The 24,047-nt window shown below is 37.1% G+C and overlaps 1 protein-coding gene and 1 long non-coding RNA gene across 2 annotated transcripts in view; one reads left to right on the top strand and one right to left on the bottom strand.

Moving 5' to 3' along the window:
* Nucleotides 1-24,047, bottom strand: part of col23a1a (collagen type XXIII alpha 1 chain a) — a 186,401-nt gene that overhangs the window by 87,213 nt on the left and 75,141 nt on the right. The window lies entirely within an intron of this gene.
* LOC137092701 (uncharacterized) overlaps nt 11,498-24,047 on the top strand; it is a 73,052-nt gene continuing 60,502 nt past the window's right edge. Inside the window, exons 1-2 of the long non-coding RNA XR_010908327.1 lie at nt 11,498-11,662; nt 13,452-13,567. This is a non-coding gene — a long non-coding RNA (uncharacterized lncRNA). The remainder of the gene's footprint in view (nt 11,663-13,451; nt 13,568-24,047) is intronic.

Below are 24,047 nucleotides of genomic sequence, written 5' to 3'. Positions count from 1 at the left end.
CTAAGAGTAAAGAACAAATATATAACACTGGCCTGGTGGTTTTTGAATATTTTACTGCAAAAATACTACAGTGCACCTTTAAGTAAAAGAAAACAGTCGGAATGACATAAGAGTGAGTAAATTACCATTTACATTTTTTAATAGACTTAAAAAAAATGCAATTTTTACATTTAACTTACATTTAACATTTAAAGTTAGTGCATATTTTGAAAGAAAATAAAACTTTCAAATCACAAATCTTGACTGAAACACTTTTTTTTCTTTCTTTTTTTAATAATATATCTGCGCCAGGCACACTTCACTCAACAAGATCAGATTCAAGCCTTTCGTTGCACTGAAAGCTCAAAACCACATATGAAAACACCTCAAAGAAGCTTCCATATGTCACTTAATACGTAACTGTTACATGATGGTGAGAGAGATTTGCATGACATAAGCAATATTATTTTAAATTAAAATCAGTTAGCATATAGTAAAAACACATTTGGAGTTTCAATGAAATGCAGACCCGTGCCGAGGTCATTTAGCTGGCCACAATTAAGTACTTTTCCTTTGAGACATTTACACACAGGATGTATTTTTGACTGCGGAGAAGATGTGCCAAGTCCATAATGGTGGTTGCATTGCTACGTCAAGCGTTTAATGGGACATGATGCTTGTCCAACATTGAGGGAACTCATCTCAATTTAGACAATAGAGTTCATAGTATTCTCTTCTGGGATTTGACTCAGACAAAAAAGCCTTCATTGCTGTTTAACTTTCCGTTGGCAGTATTGTTTTTGGTGGCTTGCGAGATCACGGCCAAATGCAACTGAGGTTCCTGGAATAAACACTGCATTGAGGCAGAGGGATTTCTTTAAAGCACTGCCATTGTCTTAATGTGACTTGAGGAGCAAACTAAGACATCTGAAGTCAAAACACTATACATCTCTGTCACAATTACACGCTTGGATGCCAGATGTGAGAAGGCAACATCACAACCGAATCTCTCAAACTATTACGCTGTGATTACCCACAGTGTTCAACAAAGATGAACAACGCGGCAGCAAGCCATGTGTTTCTGAAGAGCTTCAGCAGCTGTCGCGCTTTCCAAGTACGTTCACCTTGGGCTAAATGTCCCTTATGACAGACTGGATTGTGCATCCTTTCCGAGACTTTAAAAATAATCAAACACAGTACATTGCTCAACATGATCTGGTGCATGTCTATGTAAACTGAGCAGACATAATCGGACGTTCCTGAATGACACACTCACGTTCATTAGTGCAATCATCTCAGCTCTTCCTGTACGTTTTGGCCCATGTAAGATGGGAACACTTTACAAACTAGGCTATTAATATTAAACAAATGTAACATGTCATGTATGACTTTACAGAGTCCGACATCCCTGTTCCCACTCAGTTTCCCCCGTTATTGGATGTTTTCTGTGGTTGGATGTGTTCTGTTGTCTTAATGTCTTCCAGTAATATTTCTGAATAAACTGCTGACTGTTATTTTGGAATATTATTGCATGTATAATTCAGAATAATGGGCTGGTCGTTTCTACACTCATTTCCTGTTATTAGTTCTACTGACCCATTACTTGATGGTGACTCATATTTTTCCTGTATATAGGCGGCAATGAGTGATTTATTGATTTTAACTAATTAGCATCTCCCGCTTCTTATATTTGACTCTTTCAAGACATCTCAACATTCTCTCAAACTGTGCTCAGATTTGCCAAGAAAAATCAGATCTCAGAACTTAAATCTTTTGCCTCAAATACTTTTAGCTACAACCTTTCCGTCAACAATTTTTACTGTGGGTTTAAAAACTTTTGTGTGTGAGAGTTAAGTCGGATAATGTGATTTCAAATAGATCCTGTTTTGTTAGTTAAACTATATTTCTTTTTAAAAATGTAGCACAGTTTTCACAAAATATTAAGCAGCACAACTGTTTTCAACATTGACAATAATAAGACATTATATTTATAGGCACAGTTTTCACCTGGTATAAAGATACATTTTTTTGGAAGACCCAAGTTTGGATTTGAAGACGAAAAATGTTCCCCAATCCAGATTTCTAACACGTACTTGCCATGTTCAGAGTTGCTGCTTTTCTCTGTGTTTTCCATCATCTATGGCTGCATTCATATGTAAATTACGTGAGCTTATTTGGTCTATTAGATCTAAAGATCTGAAAAGGGACACATTTACCCGCCCATAGACCCTCCCCTCGAAGAAATCAGGACAAAGGTGGTTGAAAGAGGACAAAAGAGACGGATTAAAACACCAGGTTTAAACAGGTAAGTGTCTCACTCGTCCAAGATACACAACTACTTGTGTAATTGTCTTGAAAATGTGACCTCTGGCAGTGAATATATACATAGCCACATATTGTGGCTTTAAAGTAAATACGGTAAATTTGATTTCATGTTGGCTTATAACAGAAGTTATGAAAGACCCACTTCTGAGCAATACCACATTCCTCTGCTCTGGGATGTTACCATCATTTCAGCAAAGTTAAACACTTTCCAGAACTTTTTATCATGTTGTTTGTGACAACATAAAAAAAAAGCCTTGGATAAAGGGGGAAAGACAATAACACCATCAAAAAGCCATTTAAAAACAATTACACAACATTACACAGAGTGATGCAGACATACACAAACACAACCCAATTTCATTACACCAGTAACTGCTCTGCTTTTGATACTGGGTCACATATGGCGGTGGTGTGGGCGGACGGACGGGTCATCAAACAGAGCGCCCTGCAGATTTGCCATCCATTAGTCGGAGTGTGAGAGATCCCCTTCATGTTGACAGCACAACGCTACACGTGTGTTCGAGTTGAAGCTGACCCTGAACAGCCACATTTTTAAAGGTGATTTATGATTCGCTAATGCCAGAAATGATGATTTGGTGAGCCAGGCACTTCATCATGTGGAAAAAGGCCACACAAGGAGGCTAAAGGTCACACTGAAAGTCCACCGGAGATGTGGTTTAACACAAATCAGTCTCTGTAGGTCAATGTAACAGACTATAATCAAATCCAAGAGCAACAGGTAAATCATGTGATGATGAGGAAAAGAAAGACTAACAAAACCTGTCCTGCAAACATTCACTAATATTTTTTTTAAAGCAATAAACATAATTTGTACCAAAAGATTTCTGTTCCAAATAATTGCTGTTCTTTCTATTCATCAAATAATCCTGAAAAAAGTACCACTGTTTTAATAAATAAAATATTAAGCAGCACAAATGCTTTGAACATATAAGGGCCCCAGTTTATAGTAGGTGGTACTGTACTTACATTAAAAAAATCAGTACAATGTACTTACTGTGTTCAAATTGTATTGCAAAGCACCTTTGCTGATATTGAGCTGGGAGACGGGTAGAGTTAGGGACAGGTGTGGTGGTGCGGGTCAGTTTAAGGGTAGGGTTATGTGTGTGGGAAGTGCCAATTACAAATGTTACTACAGAAATTAATTACAGACATAATTACATGCAGGTATTTATTTATTTATTTATTTAAGTACAATGTAAAAACATGTATGCACACAATAAGGGCATTTTATCAAATGATTAATTAAAATGTTAGTACATAAGGCCACCTAATATAAAGTGGGTCTTTATGTCTTCATGTCTCTTGAGCATCAAATCAGCATTTTAGAATGATTTCTGAAGGACCATGGGACATGATGCTGACAATTCAGCTTTGTCATCACAATAATAAATTCAATTTTAAAATGTATTAAATCCAAATCCATTATTTTAAATAGTAATATTTCACAGTTGTGTGCTTTTGATCAAATAATTGCAGCCTTGGTGAGCATAATAGACTTCTTTCAAAAACAGTAATTCAAGTGCTTCCATCAAATCTCTTTAAAAAGGCAGTTAGTGTATCCAAGCAGATTATAAGGGTGTGTAAACATATCACTATCCCTCATTCTTTGGTTTAGTGATCAGTGATTTTAACAATCTATAACACTAACTATTAAACTTTGGTGTTCTCTGATGTGTCACTTAAAGCAAAACCAAATGAAAGTGCTCCAGCTCTTTCTAAATCATCATTTCAGCCAATCAGAGCTGTCTAATGCACCCTCAGTTAACGTCGGTGGTCTGCCAAGAAATTATTGCATTTGTTAATCTACGTATCTATCTGCCTATTCAAACACATGGACCCATTTCTCGCAGACAAATACAGGATAAAGCGACGAGCGAGAAAATGTGCAATCTGCTTCATATAATTGACTTTAGCCGCTGGCCAAAGGAGGCCCATTTTTAAACATATAACAGGGGTCATGATGTACCCTGAACACTCCATATGCTCCTTATATAAATCTCTAACCGCAAATAATAGAGTTTGTATGTAGTATGCAGTCAAATGGGAACATGATTATGTTGAAATTAAGTTAAAAACACATTTATCAATTTATGCTGAACACATATGCTAATGTTATTTTAAAGAAAGACCACTATCTGAGAGAAAAAAGACATAACAATGGGCATTGGTCCATTAAATAACAAGAAACAAGCTGTACCTTTAGGGTTATATCCATATTTTCTTTGTGGTAGGTTTTTTTGTTTGTTTGTTTTCTTCAAGACTGACAGTCATATAATACTTTTTGCATATTTTTGCATTTCTATTTTTTTTTTAATGGTCAGGTTTTGCACCTACGTCTATAAGAAATTCTGCCTTCATTACCTTATTGTGTTTGACTGGTCCAAATTTCTAATCACCCAGTAGCATCAATGACATAAATATGCATATGCATTAATTTGTGAAACATCAGAATGAGTTGTTTCAGTTGAATGTTTTGGACTAGAGGTAAAATACAAGCGAAGTGACCTTTAGGCTCATCTGATGTCTATGTTATCACATTTTGCATAACAGCTTTGAATCCCATAACCCATAAATTCTCATACAGATGGCCCTGAGGAGAGTGAAGAGAATGCATTTGATAGCCAAAAAACTACATTATTGAATTATTGGGATGTCAGAAAGGCCTGCCGGTCAGTGTGGAAGCAGAGCAGATGCCGATAACAGCATGTGTCATGATGTGTACAATAAAATATGCCAGTCAAGAGCGGAAAACGGATCCGGCTTGGGGAAAATACTGTGCAGGTATGCGGCCTCCTCTCATGCATGTTTACAAAGCGCTGCCATCTCCTCAAGTGAATTTGGATGGGCGTATCGTGATCTAAACCTTCAGCTTTCACAAAAGATAGATATGTCAGAGATATGAAACACTGACAAACCTTTTGTAAGAGGACCAACATAAAGCTATAAAATGATTAATTAACCAGAATATGTACTTAATTCAATTACATTTTAATTGATTGACAGCTCAGATGCAAAGCTTCTGTTCTGTTATCAACCCCACAGCTCTACCTGCATTGTGTTTTGTCCAGTATACCGGACAAAGAAACATGTGCCTCACCTCTGCCTGCTACCTACTCATTTTAGCAACCATAATTATGACAAATACTTACTGAAAGGATGGAATATTTACATTAAAATGCATAAATGAACATGCATTTATGCAGGTCCATTTCAAATATTCAATGAAAGACAAAAAGGCGTTTGAAAATGCCGGAAAATTGGACGGACGTAAAGGAAAAAAACGCATTAATGAAGTTCATGTTGTGAAAGTAATCATAGGCCATTCAACTAAAGACAACTGAACTCATGTATAGTGTACTTGTATGATAAGGCAATATTTTTTGTAAAATTGCTTTGGAACTATTATGTGAGAAGCACAAAACATTTAAAGTTTAATTGAGAGTACTTAAATTGTGCCAAAGAAGGTGCCAGCATGGTCATAAATGAAGAAAAACTTTAAACGGTTTGTTGTAACTGTGGTGGAAAGCTGGAGGAAAAACAAAATTAAAAGACAATTGTAAGAAGGGTAAGAAAAGGGTAAAAAATATTTTCCCACAGTTGTGGTGGAACCACAACATCCACCCACTATGGGGCCCAAAAAAGGCCCGAACTAATGAAGAAAACAAAAGAAATTAAAGATCAAAGGAGTGAAAATTATATTACCTAACCGCATTAAATACAATTAGATAAAGTTTGGCTAGACAATGCTGTGTTCTGACCCCCACAGAGTCACACTGATTCATCACAAGAACTTTCACCAACTCTACACCACTGCAGCTGCGATCAATGAATGTTCGTGAGTTCTCATTGGTGCAGGGGGAGTGGGAGGAGCCTATCACAATCATCCAATTAAGGAGCAATCAGGGGCTGTGCCTGAAAACTGGAAAATGCTGCCTTTGGAGGACACATTTCAAGGTAGGTAGATACCTTCATCTGATGTATTTTTGAAGGCAGCTAGATGTGTCCTTCACTGCCTTTGATGTCCAACAATCCTATGTGTTCCATTCGGTGACACTTAAGCTAGAAAAAGAAAGATTGCATCTGAAAGATGCTGGTCAGTTTGTGTGTAAAATAAATGAATGTTTTTTTTACCAATGGTTTCCAATTCTGATGTTATTTATAGTGAGAAAAGACCACTGTAGTAATTAAATATTTCCTTGGTTCTCACCAAAGCATGTGCTATTTTGCTGTAGATCATTAAACTGACACTGAAGTTTGTCCGCAATATGTTTTGTGAGGAGCCTTCATGTGCTTACACTGCCTTACAAGTCATTGCCTGATAAGGCAGCGAGGCAATGAGTCACCTGCCTAGTTTTTCAGATGTAGCAAGGATCAGCATTTAACAGGTTGATCACATATACACTCACCTAAAGGAGTATAGCCATCAGAGGATGGGTGGTGGTCATAAAGGGATGGACATGGTCAGAAACAATGCTCAGGTAGGCTGTGGCATTTAAACCATGCCCAATTACACCACCACCACCAGCCTGCACAGTGGTAACAAGGCATGATGGATCCATGTTCTCATTCTGTTTATGCCAAATTCTGACTCTACCATCTGAATGTCTCAACAGAAATCGAGGCTCATTAGACCAGATCTTATTTGTAGTGGAGATGAGTGGTACCCGATGGGGTCTTCTGCTGTTTAGCCCATCTGCCTCAAGGTTGTGTGTGTTGTGGCTTCACAAATGATTCATACCTCGTTTGTAACGAGTGGTTATTTCAGTCAAAGTTGCTCTTCTATCTGCTTGAATCAGTCAACCCATTCTCCTCTGACCTCTAGCATCAACAAGGCATTTTCACCCACAGGACTGCTGCATACTTGATGTTTTTCACTTTTCACACAATTCTTTGTAAACCCTAGAAATGGTTGTGTGTGAAAATCCCAGTAACTGAGCAGATTGTGAAATACTCAGACCGGCCCGTCTGGCACCAACAACCATGCCACGCTCAAAATTGCCTAAATCACCTTTCTTTCCCATTCTGACATTCAGTTTGGAGTCCAGGAGATTGTCTTGACCAGGAACACAAACCCTAAATGCATTGAAGCAACTGCCATGTGATAAATTGATTAGATTATTGCATTAATTATGAAATTTAACAGGTGTTCCTAATAATCCTTTAGGTGAGTGTAAAGCATGCATGATGTGACACTCCAGCTAATATTCTCAAAATGCGGTCAGAGAGGTCAAATCCATCATAATTTATTAAATACTCATCTGAACCAAATGAGCTAAAATCTGCCTGCCCTTTAGCCGATGTATAAGCCCTAGATATTACACTAATCAGCCTGAAAGAAGAGCAGCTTTAAGGGTGAAGAATGCTGGAGTCGGCTGCTTTAGAACTGGTGTGTGTTTACTGTTTGTGGTTGAGGTTTACAGAGGATGCAACACTGTTTACAGAGGGAATAAAGCTGCAGCTGACCCGAGCTCAGATGAGAGACCGCTAGCTAATGCTAATTTAAATATCCTCTAACTAAGACATTTTTAGGAGATAGAGTGACAACTCATATTTACACATGTATGCATTTTATGCAAGCAGAGTTATAATGATCTCATTGATTACAAGCTATCAGAATTTCATCTTAGTTTTTGGCCATATAATTATCAACAACTGCACCAAAATATTGCTCAGGCAATATCACCTGGTGTATCACCTGGTGTATCAAATATGATATACTCAACAGCAACAAAAAAGTCAACTTAAAACAAAAAAGTTTAAATTTTTTTATATTTTGTCTAAAGGATCAATGAATTGTTCCATTTAAAAATAAAAATCAAATCAAATAAAAACTTTTATTTGAACCGTTTGTTCAGCACATCCCACAAATGGTCGATTGGATTGAGATCTGAGAAATTTGAAGGCCAAGTCAACACCTCAACACAACACTTGTTGTGCTCCTCCTGAACCGTTTTTGCTTTGTCAACATTATCCTGCTGAAAGAGTCCATAGCCATCAGACAAATACCGTTTCATGAAAGGGTGAACATGGTCTGCAACAATGCTTAGGTAGCTGGTACGTGTCAAAGTAACATCCACATGAATGGCAGGGCCCAAGATTTCCCAGCAGATCATTACACACGGGTTAGCATGGGCACCCTGACTGGTCTCCAGCTATGCAGCCCCATCCGAAACAAACTGTGATGCACTGTTAATTCTGACACCTTTCTATCAGAACCAGCATTAACTTTTTGAACAATTTGAGCCACAGTAGTCTGTATGGTCAGACCACACAGGCCCGCTTTCATCCACGTACATCAATGAGCTTTGGCTGCCCTGTCGCCAGTTCACCACTATTCCTTCCTTGGATCACTTTTGATAGATACTGACCACTGCAGAATGCTCTGACCCAGTCTTATAACCATCACATTTTGGCCTTTGTCAAACTCGCTCAAATCCTTACGCTTGACCATTTTTCCTTCTTCTAACACATCAACTTTGAGCTGCCTAATATATTCCACCCAATACCAGGTGCCGTGTTATTCACTTCACCTCTCAGTGATCATAATATTATGCCTGATCTGTGTATTTCTAACTATTTCATATGTCATACATTAGAGAGTTAAAATATTTTTCCCACAAGGTCTGCATGCATGATTGATTACAACAAAAATCTGAATTGTTTATTATTTACCTTGATGTTTAATTGTGATTATTAATTTCAAATAAAGTTTACATTATTGTGTGTAAGGAAAATGCTGATTGTTTATGCAAGCTACACATCCAACACAAGATGACCCATTTTTAGGGACAGGACATCTTAAACATTACAGCGTTCAGTTTACAGTAGCTGATCTTCAAGGGAAAGTGTAGAGAAGGTGAAAAGGCTTTAGTGTATACAGAACAGAAGATGTGATTTATATATCAGCTGAATGTATACACATCTACACTTTCTCTAAATACATGTTTATTCAGTAATGGTTGTGGTGGTAGAAAGGTCAAACTGACTTTAAAATTCATTGATACTCTCTTAAAAAAATGAAAAAATATATGGTTCGATAAAGAACCTTTAAAATAGCATCAATGGAAACTTTCCACTGTACAAAAGGTTATTTATAGTGCAAAGAGTTCTTTCAAGATAAAAAAAGAGATATTATATTCTTAAATATTCTTAAAAACGTGAAACTAAAAGGTTATTTGGGAAACCAAAAAAAAAAAAAAAAAAACAGTTATACGGTATTGCTACCAAAACACCCTGATGGAACTTTTTTTTTTTTTTTTTAATACTAAATACCACCCCAACATATTAAATAAGGTTTATAACATGACTGTGCAAAACTCATCAAGGACTTCTCAAGTTCTCCTGGGAAGTTATTTGGGAGTTTGGCAATCATAATGTGTGTGCAAGTGATATAAATAAATAAAATATGGACTGGAAAAAAGTGATTTTGGGGTGCATCAAAAAAAAAAATACAAACTATGTGTGTAATTGATACTGTGTCTGTGTTTTATTCCTTGTGTGCTGCAACACAAAATACAAACGCATGCCCCAGACTCAGAAAATCATTGAAGGCAGTTTATAAACTGGAGAGAAAAAAATTGTTACCCAACATTTTGATAAGTTTATCAAACATTATTCTAAACCATCTTAAAAATCTTCAGCAACCATATTGCATGAAATGTCCTTTAAATCATATTTTTCTTTTAAATACAGAAACTAAGACATGATGTTTGTTAGAAATGAGATGACCATATTTGTGGCTTAAAAGCAAAGAATCCCATTTCATACACGTAAAGCGCTGGAGACCACTCGGTGTCCTTCACGGCTCTTACCCCAGCGACCTCCATCTCCTCAGGGGGAGCAGCTGTGTCTCTGTCCCGCGTCTGTCTCCTCAAGTCTGGGATTTAAAGGGTGCCCCTTCTTACCCCCTGTGTCTGACAACTGCTGAGTTGAAAGTGAAGGCCTTGCTGTGTTTGATTAAGTTATTTGCTTGCTATAGCACAGGCTAAAGGAAGTTCCCCACTGCCAACTCCTGTCAACAATCTGTGCTCTGCAGAGCAGACCGCATGTCACAAACACAGGCCACCAGCACGTACATCTGACACCACATACAAATGGATCCAGACTGAGTATGTAGATCAATCTTTTAGTCTATGCTGTTTTTTGTTGATGTGTAAACTTTTTTAGATTCCCTCCCATCCAATCAAAATTAGCTTTCTGCTTTGTAAGGTTAAGCTTTCAAATTCTGTCAACCTTTTTTATATTTTTTAAACAATAAATACCATTTTGACATCCTGTGGCCTGACATACAGTGGCAGATGCATACTGATAATCTCTTCATCTTTACTACTAGGTAGGCTACACCACAGAATAAACAGGTATGAACATGAATTTACAGAAATCTGTATCATGGCTCGTGTAATCAGTAACTCAGTGTTTCAATCACAGAAATAAATACATAAATAATAAACAATGTCACACGTAACGTTACATTTACCTCAGGAAAGTCATTTACTAGCTGGATAGTTAGCCAAAAAAATACCCTGAATCCACCCTGAAAACAACATTTTTATAGGCTATATATAGCCTATTAATATATATATATATATATATATATATATATATATATATATATATATATATATATATATTAATTACATAAGACTGATTATTGACATTCAGTTAAACCATTAAAATGGAATATATATATATATATATATATATATATATATATATATATATATATATATATATATATATATATATATATATATATATATATATTCCATTTTAATGGTTTAACTGAATGTCAATAATCAGTCTTATAATGTAATTAATAAAAACAAAACACTAAATTAGGGCCCTGCAAAAATAGGGATCTCTGACTATGAAATATTTTATTTAGTTTCTTCAGAACTTTGTTGTGTATTTAAATTTTTCTGGCAATCAAATGAAGGCATAACACATTCATTTAATTTAATTTAAATCTTTTAATCATATGAAATTAAAGATTTTTTTGTCAAACAAAGTGCTGAACAAAAAATGGTTAAAAAAATATTATTATTAGTGTTGGTATTGTTATTACATCGAGACATCATTACATTGATTGTTGTAGCTAAATATAGTTCTATCACAATTTCAAGTTAAACCGAACTTTTATTTTGACGAGTTGCCATGAAGACCTTGTGTTTATGACTGACATGACAGTTTTTCTCAAATGAAACATAAAATGCTCATGAAGTGACTCATGAAGAGCAGCTCTAGAGATGAAATTCATGCATTCATGTTCTTATATTGTGAGGTGGCAGAGGCCGAAAACAACCGAGCGTCAGGCGTGAATTGAGTGCGTGTGTGAGAGGTAAATAAAACCGCAAGTCTGCGCAGTTCATTTACGCAGAACATACAGGATTCATATTTAAATAGTCTTTTTTGTGGTTTTATATTTATAGACTCTAGTCTATATTGTGATTTAATTTAAGTGTATTGACCTGGATTCGTGACTGTCCTTGTTAGGGCCTTTAATATTACAGCACCAAGTGAAAGGTTTAAGTTAGTAAACCCATTGTTAACGCCCAAAATGTGTTTGAATATTTTTTTACAGTCTTGATTGAATAGGAAAAGTAGACGGGTAACGTTAGCGCCAAAAATGAAGCTCTGCACAGCGGACTGTACTGCTGGTCAGAGAGGGATGCAAATAAATAAATAAATAAAGCATGTACGTACTGAGAATGAGGTATTAGAATATTGTGTAATAGCTAACGTTACTACACACCAGAGAATATATGGTCACACCACATATATTTTAGCTAGCTAATCCATTGCAATGTATAACGTTACTATCAGTAACAAGTTACCAAAGCAGCCGTCTGCTACTTTACTAGTTTGCATTTTCAAATAGTGTCTGTAATTATCAATGACAAAATTATTCACATTACTGTTTTCTTTCTAAATTAATCTGTCTTTTGAACGAATTGGATGAATGCACGATTTTAGTGGCTCACTCATTAAAACGTGAATTGCTCAATCTTTCAATACTTAATTTCTTTCTTTTTATAATCTTTACTATGTTAGAATTTGATGAATGATTATACACAAATTTCATAAAGTTATGAGGTGTATAATCTCTAAACATGTTTTTTATAACAGATTCGAGGTAAATATAGCAGCAGGGTAGAAAAGTCAGCAGAGGGAGAGGAGGAGCATCAGGTAAAGATGACATTCAATCAATAAAATAAACTAGGAAATAGTATAGAAAACCATTAAAAGCAGCTTTGTAAAGTTAAAATACATTAAGGTGGAATGTTAAAATAAATGTCTAAATGTTGTCTCTTTCATATGTGTATGTTGAATTTGTAATCAGTGTTAAAGCAGATAGATAGATAGATAGATAGATAGATAGATTAATAAAAAAGATTAAAAAATTAATAAAAAAAACAGAGTTTAAATCTGTTAAGGGATTACCATTATATACTATAAAGTGTATAAGGTTTCCTATGTTATAAACTGGATCTGCCTCCTTCAGTAAGAATGTACTAAAATTGAGTGGTCTAACCTCACAACAACAATCCGGAAAAAGTGTATTTAAATCTGAAAGACCATGTGAAATACACCGTGCAGTGAACTAAAAATATATTATTTTGTTTTACAAGCTAAAATGTTTTTTTTTTAAACAATGACATCCATTGAAGATGCAATTTTCAGCAATAGTTTTTTTCAGCAATAGTTCAGCCTCACTATAAAATCCCCCTTAATGGGATAGTTCACCCCCAAAAAACACTCAAGTTGTTCCAAAACCTGTATAAATGTCTTTGTTCTGCTGAACACAAAGGAAGATATTTGGAAGAATGTTTGTAACCAACCAGATCTTGGCAGCCATTGACTACCATAGTGGGGGAAAATACTGGACTGGACTATCCCTAAACCAACCAAACATGATTACTAGCGGGGCATTATTTGGTTCAAGCTAGTTTTAGATCTATGTGGATGGTCTACCAGCTCTGGTTAGTGTAAACACAAAGTAGGAGTTTGATAAGCCATGTTCAAACGCTTGACCACCTTAAGCAAGTTTGATTTTTTAGCAGGGAGTGTATTAAAATAAAGTTGACAGACATGAGGTCCATTGGACTCTTACAACTATATTTCTTCAGGGTAAAATCTGGACAGTTGGACATCATATAGTCTGCCGATCCAAGGGAAGGTAGAGCCTTAGGAGAGAGAAATGGAGAAGTTCTGCGCTGGCGTAGTTTCACCTTCATTGCTACAGGTCAGTACAATAGCCTGGTCTAATTATATCCAGCAGGTATTGTCTGAATGGAAACCAATATCAGATCAACTATTCAGTCTGTAAACAGTTATGACAGAGTCATCCAGTACTAACAATAACAGTAATAAAATGTAGTTATTAATATGAAAAGCAATTTTTCAAGGCCTGAAGGTAAGCCGAGTGTATATGACATACTGATGAAGCTAATGAAAGTTTCAGATGGCTCTATCAGAAAAGTCAACACAGATGGCCTGGACTGCAAACCTTTTGTTTAAGCCTCATTTCTGAGTCATGCCAAGAAATAACATCGAAAAAAAGATACTAATTCAACAAACTGCGTGCATAGAACAGAAGTGCTTAAGATGCATATGTGTGACAGAAGACATAACCAGAGCTCTTCCATTATTTGCTTTCACTTCATTCTGTGTACATGATATGGGATTGTGTGTGCAACAATGGAAAAAGAGCATGCAGATGTGCGAAACAACGTTTTCCCAGGTTCGTCCCTCTGAGCCCAAGTGCTGGCCACCACATTTGTCCTCCAAATCACTCCATCTGTTCTCATATAGTCATTCCATACTTCTTCTTCTTCTTTATTTATTTATAGAGCACATTTTTATACAACCATGGTTGCCTAAAGTGCTGTACATCAATACTAAAAAACAAAAATTAATAAGAATAATAATACACAAACAATACAACAAAGAAACAACAACATAAAACAACCCCACCAGAAAATAACTAACCCAAGAAATTAAAAACGGCCGTTACAAAATGAGCTTTTAGCAAAGATTTAAAATGGGAAATGGACTGAGCGGATAGAATATAAAGAGGCAAAGAATTTCAAAGTGGGGGCGGTGACTGAAAAGGCACAACCCCCCCTTAAGTTTTAATTTAGATCTAGGAACCACTTAGAGAAACTGTTCAGAAGATCTAAGGGTCCTCACAGCCTATTGCAGATTTAGTAATGTCTCCAAGTACTTTGGTGCCAAACCGTTCAAAGACTTAAAAAACAAACAATTAAAGTTTAAATTCAATCCGGCAATGGATCAGCAACCATTTGAGAGAGAATAAAACCGGAGTAATGTGATCACGGTTTCTCGTGCCTGTCAACAATCTTGCAGCTGCATTTTGCACTGACTGTAAACGCACTATATCTTTCTGGCTAACTCCTGTTACAGTAGTCCAGACGTGAAAAAATACAGGCGTGAATAACTGTCTCCAAATTTATGAAGGAAAGCAAAGGCTTTAGCTTTGCTAAAAGTCTCAAAAGTCTCCGTAAAAAAGAAATTAGAATTTTATTTAGAATTTATTTGCTGGTCAAATTTAAATTCAGAGCCAAACAAAAACCCAAGGTTTTTAACCATTACTTTTCTACAGTCAGCCCATGATCCAAGAGCAGATTGTTTAGTGGAAGAAATTTTGCATCATCCAGCCCTTAATGTCACTAAGGCAATCTAAAAGTGAGCTCATAGACGATTCATCATTAATATATTAAAGCAATAAGCCCCAAGAAGCCATGGTTTACAGTGAATTTGTTGTTACTGAAAACTGCTGAAAACCCAGACGTATTTCTTGGAGATAAATAGCACAACCATTAGCCAGCAGAGGGGAAAAAAAGAGGAATAAACACCAAATGTACGGTTATCACAATACAAATATTAAAGGCAAACTTCATGAAGTAAAATTGCTAAAAGCCATCCTTCCACTAGAAAAAATAGTCCCTGGCCATGAACAGAAACCACGGATCTATAGTGACAGCAAAATAAGTTACATGTTTACGGGATATTAAATAGAGTGGTGCAGGTATGACATCACTTTGTAGGCCAAAATGCAGAAGCGACTTTTAGTTTTAGAATTTCCGGTTCCATCGTCACATAGTCAAGGGTTTTGTTTTTAATTGGATTCTTTTTTTTATTGGCTGAAATAAGGTATGTGGTGAACGCAAGCTCAAGACACTTTCACATTTTATTCTGCAACATAAAATACATCAGTATTACCCCACTTGTGATTTTTTTTTAAAAAATCTGTTAAGTGTCTTGAAGAAGGAGGTTGCTGACAAGTGGCTAAATGCGACTACAGAGGCTGTCGGGGAGATTAAACGTAAACTTAGTCCGCTTTTACAGCCTCATTGGGTTCACTCTCTAATAATTGCGTGGATTATTTCATATTTGTACGCACAGGAGATCTTCTCACTAAAAATCTCTGCCTGATTCACAAAACGTTTGTACACACATTCATTTTTCTTAACCTTGATCTGATGTTAGTGAAACATAAACATTTGCATAAAACACACCCAAACCATCTCCCTATAAGTCTTTCCGCACACCCTTTCCTTACAGTCTTTCGTCACTCTTGTCAAACTTGCCGCTGTTCGCAGACACGCTCTCGACCGGATCCTCGAGCAGTGCCAAGTGTGTCATTCTCACCAGTTCTCACAATAAAACACCTTTTATACAGACCCAGATTACAGAGCTGTCATTAGCCAGCTGTACATAGGCTACGTGTATATCTGCGTTAATCAGAGAAACCTTGCAGCTGATGCTATAACGCAGCTTTTCCTACTCTTTAACTGTATATGATCAAATGTATTTAAAGGTGCACTATGTAGTATTTTGCAGTAAAATATCCAAAAAACCCAGGTTAGTGTAATATATTTTGTTCAGTTGAGCTCTTACATCATCCCAAATGTTTCCAAATATTTAAAAGAAAATTGCTATTTTAACCAAGGAGCCGGGACGTCTGAGCATGCGTCTGAGTCGCCTGTCAATTGCGTCATATTTGTGTTACCCTAGTTTTTCAGTTTTATTTGGCAGAAACGCTTAGCAGTCTTAGTGTCACAGCAGCCGCTGAGCAAACGCACAGAGTAACGTCATAACATAATTTTAAACACACTTAAATGTATCTAATATGATAAACAGATTTGCTTTACCTCATACTCATAACTGGAAAAGTGGAAATGGTGCCGGCGACTGTCCTGTCATAATAAAAGTCTGCTTACTCGCAGACTTGTGTGTTGCGTAACAATCACTCCAGCGGCCTTGCTCAGCTCCACAACACTCGGTCTTGCTCTGCTTCACTCTACAGTAACGTTAATAATCGCATTTAAGGACATAATTTCTGCCTGAGTCCTACTCCGATTCTTTCCCACCGGCTGTGAGGTGAAGACCACATGTCCCAAGATTCTGAGCTCAAACTTGGCGTCATCAAGCTACACCTCTGTTTTGAATAGGCGCCCTCTAGCGGACGGAAAAGTTACATAGTGCAGCTTTAAGATGAAATTAAATTGTATCATTTAATAATTTAATTTAATAATTTTACATATGGACAGGGCTGGACTGGTAATCTGGCATACCGGGCATTTTCCCGGTGGGCCGACACACTTTGGGGCCGATACAAGGTTATTTATTTATTTATTTGCCACTGACTGGCCCATCATGCAGGGACAGCGGCCCATTGGTTCGTCTTCTGAATAGACAGGCCAAAGAAGGAGAGACCTCCCCTCCATATTAGCTCCTTAATTATCCCCCTCCCCTCCTTAATTATTTAGGCAATTTATTTTATTTGAGCGCATTGCGCTAATACTGCAAAAAAACGAATATCCACACAGCGCTGCCGCTGACGAACCTATGCTATGTTTCTGCTGCTATATGAAGCTATGAACACCACTTTAACTACAAATTTTGTTTTATACAATTGTGTGATATGGGATCATTACTCAAGTTCTTTGTTGATTAAATTCAGCGCAATAATGGCCCAATGTTGTAAATAGATAGACCATAGACAGACTGGCAGACAAGAATGAGTGGTCAGTAGGTCAACAGACAGACATACGGACAGACAGATAGATGATACAGTCTGATCTGATGCTGTCAAGTATATATTCAAGTATATATAAGAAAAATATGTCCAATTTTAATCCACTACTGGAGTGTATTGCATGTGAGAGTCAATCCACAAATCCCCTCACATTTGTTTATATTTTGAGAGATGCTAGGTACAGTTTGTGTTCTGTGGCAGAGGCCTGGGATCTCCCACATGGTCTAAGCATGTATATGCCAGGAGGCATGAGCGCTCTATTTAGAAAAAGCTTTTAAACATGCTACATGTTACTTGTGGCCACATATTTTGGCATAGTCCTGAAGGGTCGCCCCACCTGTGTAAACGTCAAGAATGTGGCCTTGATTACTATCAAAACAATACCATCACAAGGGACGGGAGTCCTACCACATTAAACGACTCACCTAAGAATCAATCTGTAATACTTTAACATGTGATGCGGTCTAACAGTGTGTAAGTGTGTAAGACTTACACGTTATGAGACGACACCGGAATCCACCATTCAAGTGTTTGCTAAGCTGTCGCAATATAAAATGCCACTGGTAAACTCCTCAATTGGGCCAGTTACATCTGAGAATACTTAGCATTTTAGTGCCCTAAAGAGTCCCAGTCGCTTTGACTTAAATATGACTGGCAGAATTTTTAATTGTAATAAACATTGATGGCTGTGGAAGGAATGTGATGGCAGGAAAATGACGTAATGATAATTACGACAATTGGCTGATGGCACCACAAGAATGCACACAATCCCAAACCCTTCACTAAAGACTATCCTAAGCTGTGACATGAAAGCAGGCAGCAGGACGAATATCAATTTCATGCTTTAAAGAGCCCTCCAAAAAAAAAGAGAGAAGGAAATAATACAAGGAAACATTTGCAACAACAAAACGATTTTGTCAGAATAGAAAAATAGTTCCTTACATCATCATGACTACATTAATGTATCTCTTGCTTAATATTCAGGAACAAAAAAAAAAAAGTTGGTTTTGCGACTTTCACTTATATAAATCAAAATGTTTCCACATGCCTACCGGTCTGCAAACTCTGGGAAATGCTGCTTTCGTAAACTAAATCTGAAATAGGAGCATTCGTGAGTGAAAGAGTCTGGTGAAGGGGTGAATATCCGCCGGGAATGAGGGTGTGGGAAGACAGGGGGCAAGGTCAGGGTTAAAGGTCACTAAGTGTCTGGACCAGGTCAAGCGAGAGGGCAGATATCCATTAAAAGCACATCCTGTTTGTTGCTGTGACTGCAGCAGACATACTAGAAAAGCCTGTAGATGTAACAGCCTTTTGATTTATATTCATAAAACTTTAATTTATAAAACAATCCTGGAAAGAATGTAAAATATTTTTTTCTTGAGCAGCAAATCAGTATTCAATAATAATTCTAATAGAATATAAAATTACTGAACATTTGGAAAAATTAAATGGCTGCTGAATAAATTACAGTTTAAAATATGTTAAGATACAGCAATTCAGAATATTGTTTTTATTATATGTTTTATTATATTTGTATCAGTCTTGCAAATGTATGAATATTTCAATTTGCCATTCCAAAACACATTTTGATGGCCCAAACAAATGGTTTTGAATCAGTTTGCTGAGAAATAATACAATATTGCTTTATTGAATATCTCCAGCAAAATCATTGTAAACTAAATATATAGTGAATATTTACCCACTACTACTGAAAATCCACAACTGCAATTTAATACAGGTTAACATATTTTTGGGGGGGAGATGATGTATGTTGGTTTGTTTAGACATGACATCAGTGGTGTGCAATGTACTTCTGTTAAATTTAGTGGTATTCCAGAAAGAAGTAAAGGGGCACAGGTCATGTGAACTGGCTGAACTGCTCGCTGCAGTTTGTTTAGCAGAAATAATGTTCTCCGGTGTCCCCAGAAAGAGCTGTCGCAGGTGAGTCAAAGGTGGGTCAGGGGATAAGTGTCTGTATTTGTACATGTGTGCTTGGGAAACAGAAAGGAAAGCAGAAAAAAGCATGGAAAAATGACAGCACTTTTCTCGTGCATTTTTGGGCTTTGACTACGTGTTGTTTACACCAGACAAGTGCAAAGAGACTCTGAGTCTGAACATCACATACTGACAAATGCTTTTTTGTTCCGCTTGCTGGGACATTACACCAACCAAAACAATAATCCAGACTGAGACAGCGTGAGAGAAAAATCGATAGCAATAGAAATCTTAAGATGTTCTCCATCTGAGACACAAATGCACCCTGTTACTGAAAACGGCTGAAACCCCAGACGTTTTTCATGGAGATCAGAGAGATAAATAGCACAATAAAAACCACAGCATAGTGAAAAGAAGAGGAATAAACACCAAACGTGAGGAAAATATTTGTAATACCTCTGTTTAAGACTTCATTATATCACAGCTGGCCAGCAAAACCCCCTCCACCTGTTTAGTTTATCAAGTGTGAGAAACTGTCTGTGTGGTCAGACGCACAGGACATTCATGGCTTCGACTCCGTAAGACATTTTTAAAAAAAATAACCAGCTTCAAAATGAATCACAACATTTGATTAGAAGTACAATATAAAAATTTACAAGACAAACTTACAAGCAACAACCAATAAATTCAAGGAATTCTGAGATTAAAAGACATATAATAGACTTTTCTTAAATTAAATCTGCACATCTATTCCATCTGCACTTGTTTTAATGCTGCGCTGCTGCATTTGTGGAATGTAACCCCCCCCTCAATAATCAAAGAGGCAACTACAAATTGCAAATTCTCTGTTGAGATGCCAAAATTCACAAGAGATTCAGAAGACAAGCAATTCACGAAAAAGAAAAAAAACAATATCCCTAAAGACAAGCTTTGTGGATTTTTAGAGGCTTAACAACAAGCTTTAAGCTTTGTAATCTTTGTAATCTTAGTAGTTACGCTCTATTATGACTAACAGAAACTACAGAAAAGAAGATGACTATGTTTTTCTTCTCTCTCTTGTTAGATGTGGTTCATGCCTCATCTAGTCAAAAATGTATTCACAAGGTTTTAATACTTGTTTTGGCTCAACACACAATGGTGATTTGCATGATTGGGGTGAGAATTAATCATTAGATAATCAATATAATACAGACTATAACTATCATGTGCTTTGATATTTTGATATATAAAAAGATCAATAATTCAGTTTTATGAATGGTGCTTGGCATGCAAAACTTTTTTCCACTGTGCTACAGTGTTGTGGACCGTTGCCAAGATGTTGCTATATTGTTGCTAATGTGTTCAGCCATTGCTCTTTAGCTGGTATGATGCTATAGGGTATTCTGGGAGGTTACTATGGTGTTGTGTGTAGTTTCTAGTAGTGTTGTCACAATACTGGAATTACTAACTTCAGTACAATACCTTGAATGATATATACGATACCATTTCCAATACCACAGGGAAAACTGCCATATAGACTATATGTATATATTTTTATTAATTTCTCAGACTTTTTTTTTGTTGATAATTTGGGTAATTGTGTTGCAATAGCTTACACACAGCATAGTGAGGCTTTATTTGAAATTTTGAAAGTAAACAGTAATAAAATAAGAACAAATAAACAAATTGCCAAACATAGCAAAAATGAATAAACAAATTAAATAAAGACAACTTTTTTAAAAATCAAGTGATTCTAACAGTAGCCTATATTTTGGTAAGAAATACTAGAGAAATTAAATAAATTTAATTTAAAGTACCTCTGGATAGTAAAAATCCAGAGGTATCTTCATTGTAAAAATTATACCAGCAGGCATATCAGCCTGTAGCCCACTGAAGCTAATCAGGGTTGAACCTGGTCAGTACCTGGATGGGAGATCAACTGGGAAAACTGGGTGTTAGTGAGGCCACCAGGGGGCGCTCACCCTGTGGTCTGTGTGGGTCCTGACACCCCAGTATAGTGATGGGGACACTGTACTGTAACAAACACTGTCCTTTGGATGAGACGTTAAACCAAGATCCTGAGTTTCTGTGGTCATTAAAAATCCCAGGATATCCTTTGGAAAAAGAGTAGGGGTATAACCCCGGTATCCTGACCAAATTTGCTCAGTCGCCTCTGTTCATCATGGCCTCTTAATCATCCCCCTCCCCTAATTGGCTTCATCACTCTGTCTCCTCTCCAGCTTTTAGCTGGTGTGTGGTTGGCATTCTGGTGCAATTTGACTGCCGTTGCATCATCCAGGTGAATGTTGCACATTGGTGATAATTGAGGAGATTCCCTTCCATGTAAAGTTCTTTGAGTACTCAGAAATGCGCTATATAAATATAATACATTATTATTATTATTATTATTATTATTATTATTATTATTATTATTATTATTATTATTATTAAGTGATTTTCTCTTTGTCTTTTGCAGCAGGTTTATTAGGCTGCTGTCACTTTAAGAGTTTATGCACGGATCCAGTATACTGATACACAACTATTTACATTCCAAAACTGACTGTGTTTACCTGAATACTCACCAAGACGTTTATTTTGACATAATTTTGTGTATTTGCCCGTTTAAGTGCAATAAGCCTATACTGGTTGTCTGACTATGCCCAGACCCAGCTCAGTATATAATTGAACATTGGTCTGGGGAGTCTGCTCTTTATTTTCTACTGCACAAGAGGCGTGATCAACGAGCATTATTTGAATGACTCTGTACGCAATTGGATAGTCCTTCAACCAGTCAGAACACAAGAGGCATGATCACTGGGCAACGACCCATTGCTTCTCTATCCGTCATCGTCTTAAACCCGCCAATAGGGCACTCGGTGGATAAGCCAGTCTGTGATTGGTTCCCGCAAAAGTGTAGCCTAGAAATCTAGACTCACCCTAGCGGCAGCGAATCTAATCTACCCGCGAGTGTCGTCTAGCAACTCTCAATACCCTTCTGAGCTGAAAACGCCAAACTCTTGCCCGGCCAATCACATCGTGTATAGAGTCGGTGGGCGGGGCCATAATGACGACGGCCGAGTTGCGCTTGCGTGCTTCTAGTAAACACAGAAACTGGCGAACGGCGGCCTTTCGAATCAGCTTTGACCGCGACTCTGGAAGACTTGGAGTTGAGCTTTTCTCTGAGAAAAGAACAAAGAACCGCACTGAAGTCATTCTTAAAAAGGGAAGATGTGTTCGGAGTTTTGCCGACCGGATACGGCGAATGTTTAATCTATCAACAAGCTCTGTTTCACCTTCGTTGCTCTGGTTGGTGTAGCGCTATCCTATCGCGTGCAGAGGGAGTTTGAAAGACAACCGTTTATCCCGCCCCTCGGATTGAGCTGTCAATGGTGAGTTTCCAGACCAAACATCTTGATGTGGGTCTGGCTTGTCAGGCTAGCAAAAGTGTAACAGAAGCAGTATAAATGAATGTAGGTGTTTCCAGACTGAGCTGCAGGGCAAAATCAAACCGCCGGATAGAGAAGCGATGGGTCGTTGCCCATTGACCTCTTTGTGTTCTGATTGGTTTAAGGACTATCCAATTGCATTCAGTGTCATTTGAATAAAGCTTCTTGATCACGCCTCTTGTGAAGTAGAAAATAAAGAGCAGACTCCCCAGACTAATGTTCAATCTTAAACTGAGCTCGTTCTGGTGAAAGCCAGACAGCAAGAATAAAATTAAAATAAATTGCACTGAGCTGTGGGAGAGGTGACTTTATGTGTGAGCCATTTATTTAGATTGGTGGTGCATGTGATTTTGGTGGTAGCGTAAAACCTGCAGAATGAGTAAAATTCTGTGCAATACAAGCACTATTCAACCTGAGCGAATGAGGTGAATTAGTGAGAGGATGCGGGGGTGTGTTAATTTGCCATCGGAGAGAAGAGAGAGTGAGAATGCGCTGCTGATACCAGTGTATTGATACTGCAAAAAAGCAGTATTGGAACCGTTTTAGATATTTCATTATCGAAACATATTAAATATTTATATTTTTGACATAACTAGTTTCTAGGGTGTTCTAATCTAGTCTAGATGGTTGTTATTGTGTTCTATGTAATTGCTGTTTAATTATTTGTGAAATTTACTAGCAATTTCAGAGGGGTTTTTTCAGTGTATGAGTAATAGTAATTACATTTCTATTTACACATGAAAAAATATAAAGTGCATACTGAACCAACCTATCTCTGAGGTATGGGGAATTACTAAAGTGGACAGAAATGTATGTAAGGGTTAGTGAATCAAAGACCACGGCAAAGCAAACAGAGAAGTGGGACGGTATCAAATTCACTCGCTCACATCATTTAGCATGACAGGCCATTATGGTTCTGCTGCAGCAAGACATCTGTACAAATAACAGGGGAAGTTCTGATCTCTCGGTGGGTCAGTGCCTTCAAAACACTCCCTGCTCCCCCATGCAAAGGTAGTGTTTGCCAGAGGGTCCGGTAACCCCTGTCGCCTGTTTGGAACTTGAGAGGCAGCACATCACCTAGATTTAATTAACCTGCCAATGAGTTCAGTCCAATTCCTTTACTGAAATCAACATCAAACCGGCTGATTGTAAATTATTGTAGGAAAGCACTGAAGTGCGTTGAATAACAATACTTATAAAGGTCAGAGTACCATAGTTTAGTGATTAGTGCACTGGCTTAAGGTGGCAAATAGATTAAAACAACAACAACCACAACGTAATCTTACTTAGCCCAAGCAAAG

Source organism: Pseudorasbora parva, chromosome 11 (genome assembly GCF_024679245.1).
Source record: "Pseudorasbora parva isolate DD20220531a chromosome 11, ASM2467924v1, whole genome shotgun sequence".
NCBI lineage: Eukaryota > Metazoa > Chordata > Actinopteri > Cypriniformes > Gobionidae > Pseudorasbora > Pseudorasbora parva.
The sequence above is the reverse complement of the archived record's forward strand: the minus strand, read 5'-3'. Positions and strand labels throughout refer to the sequence as shown.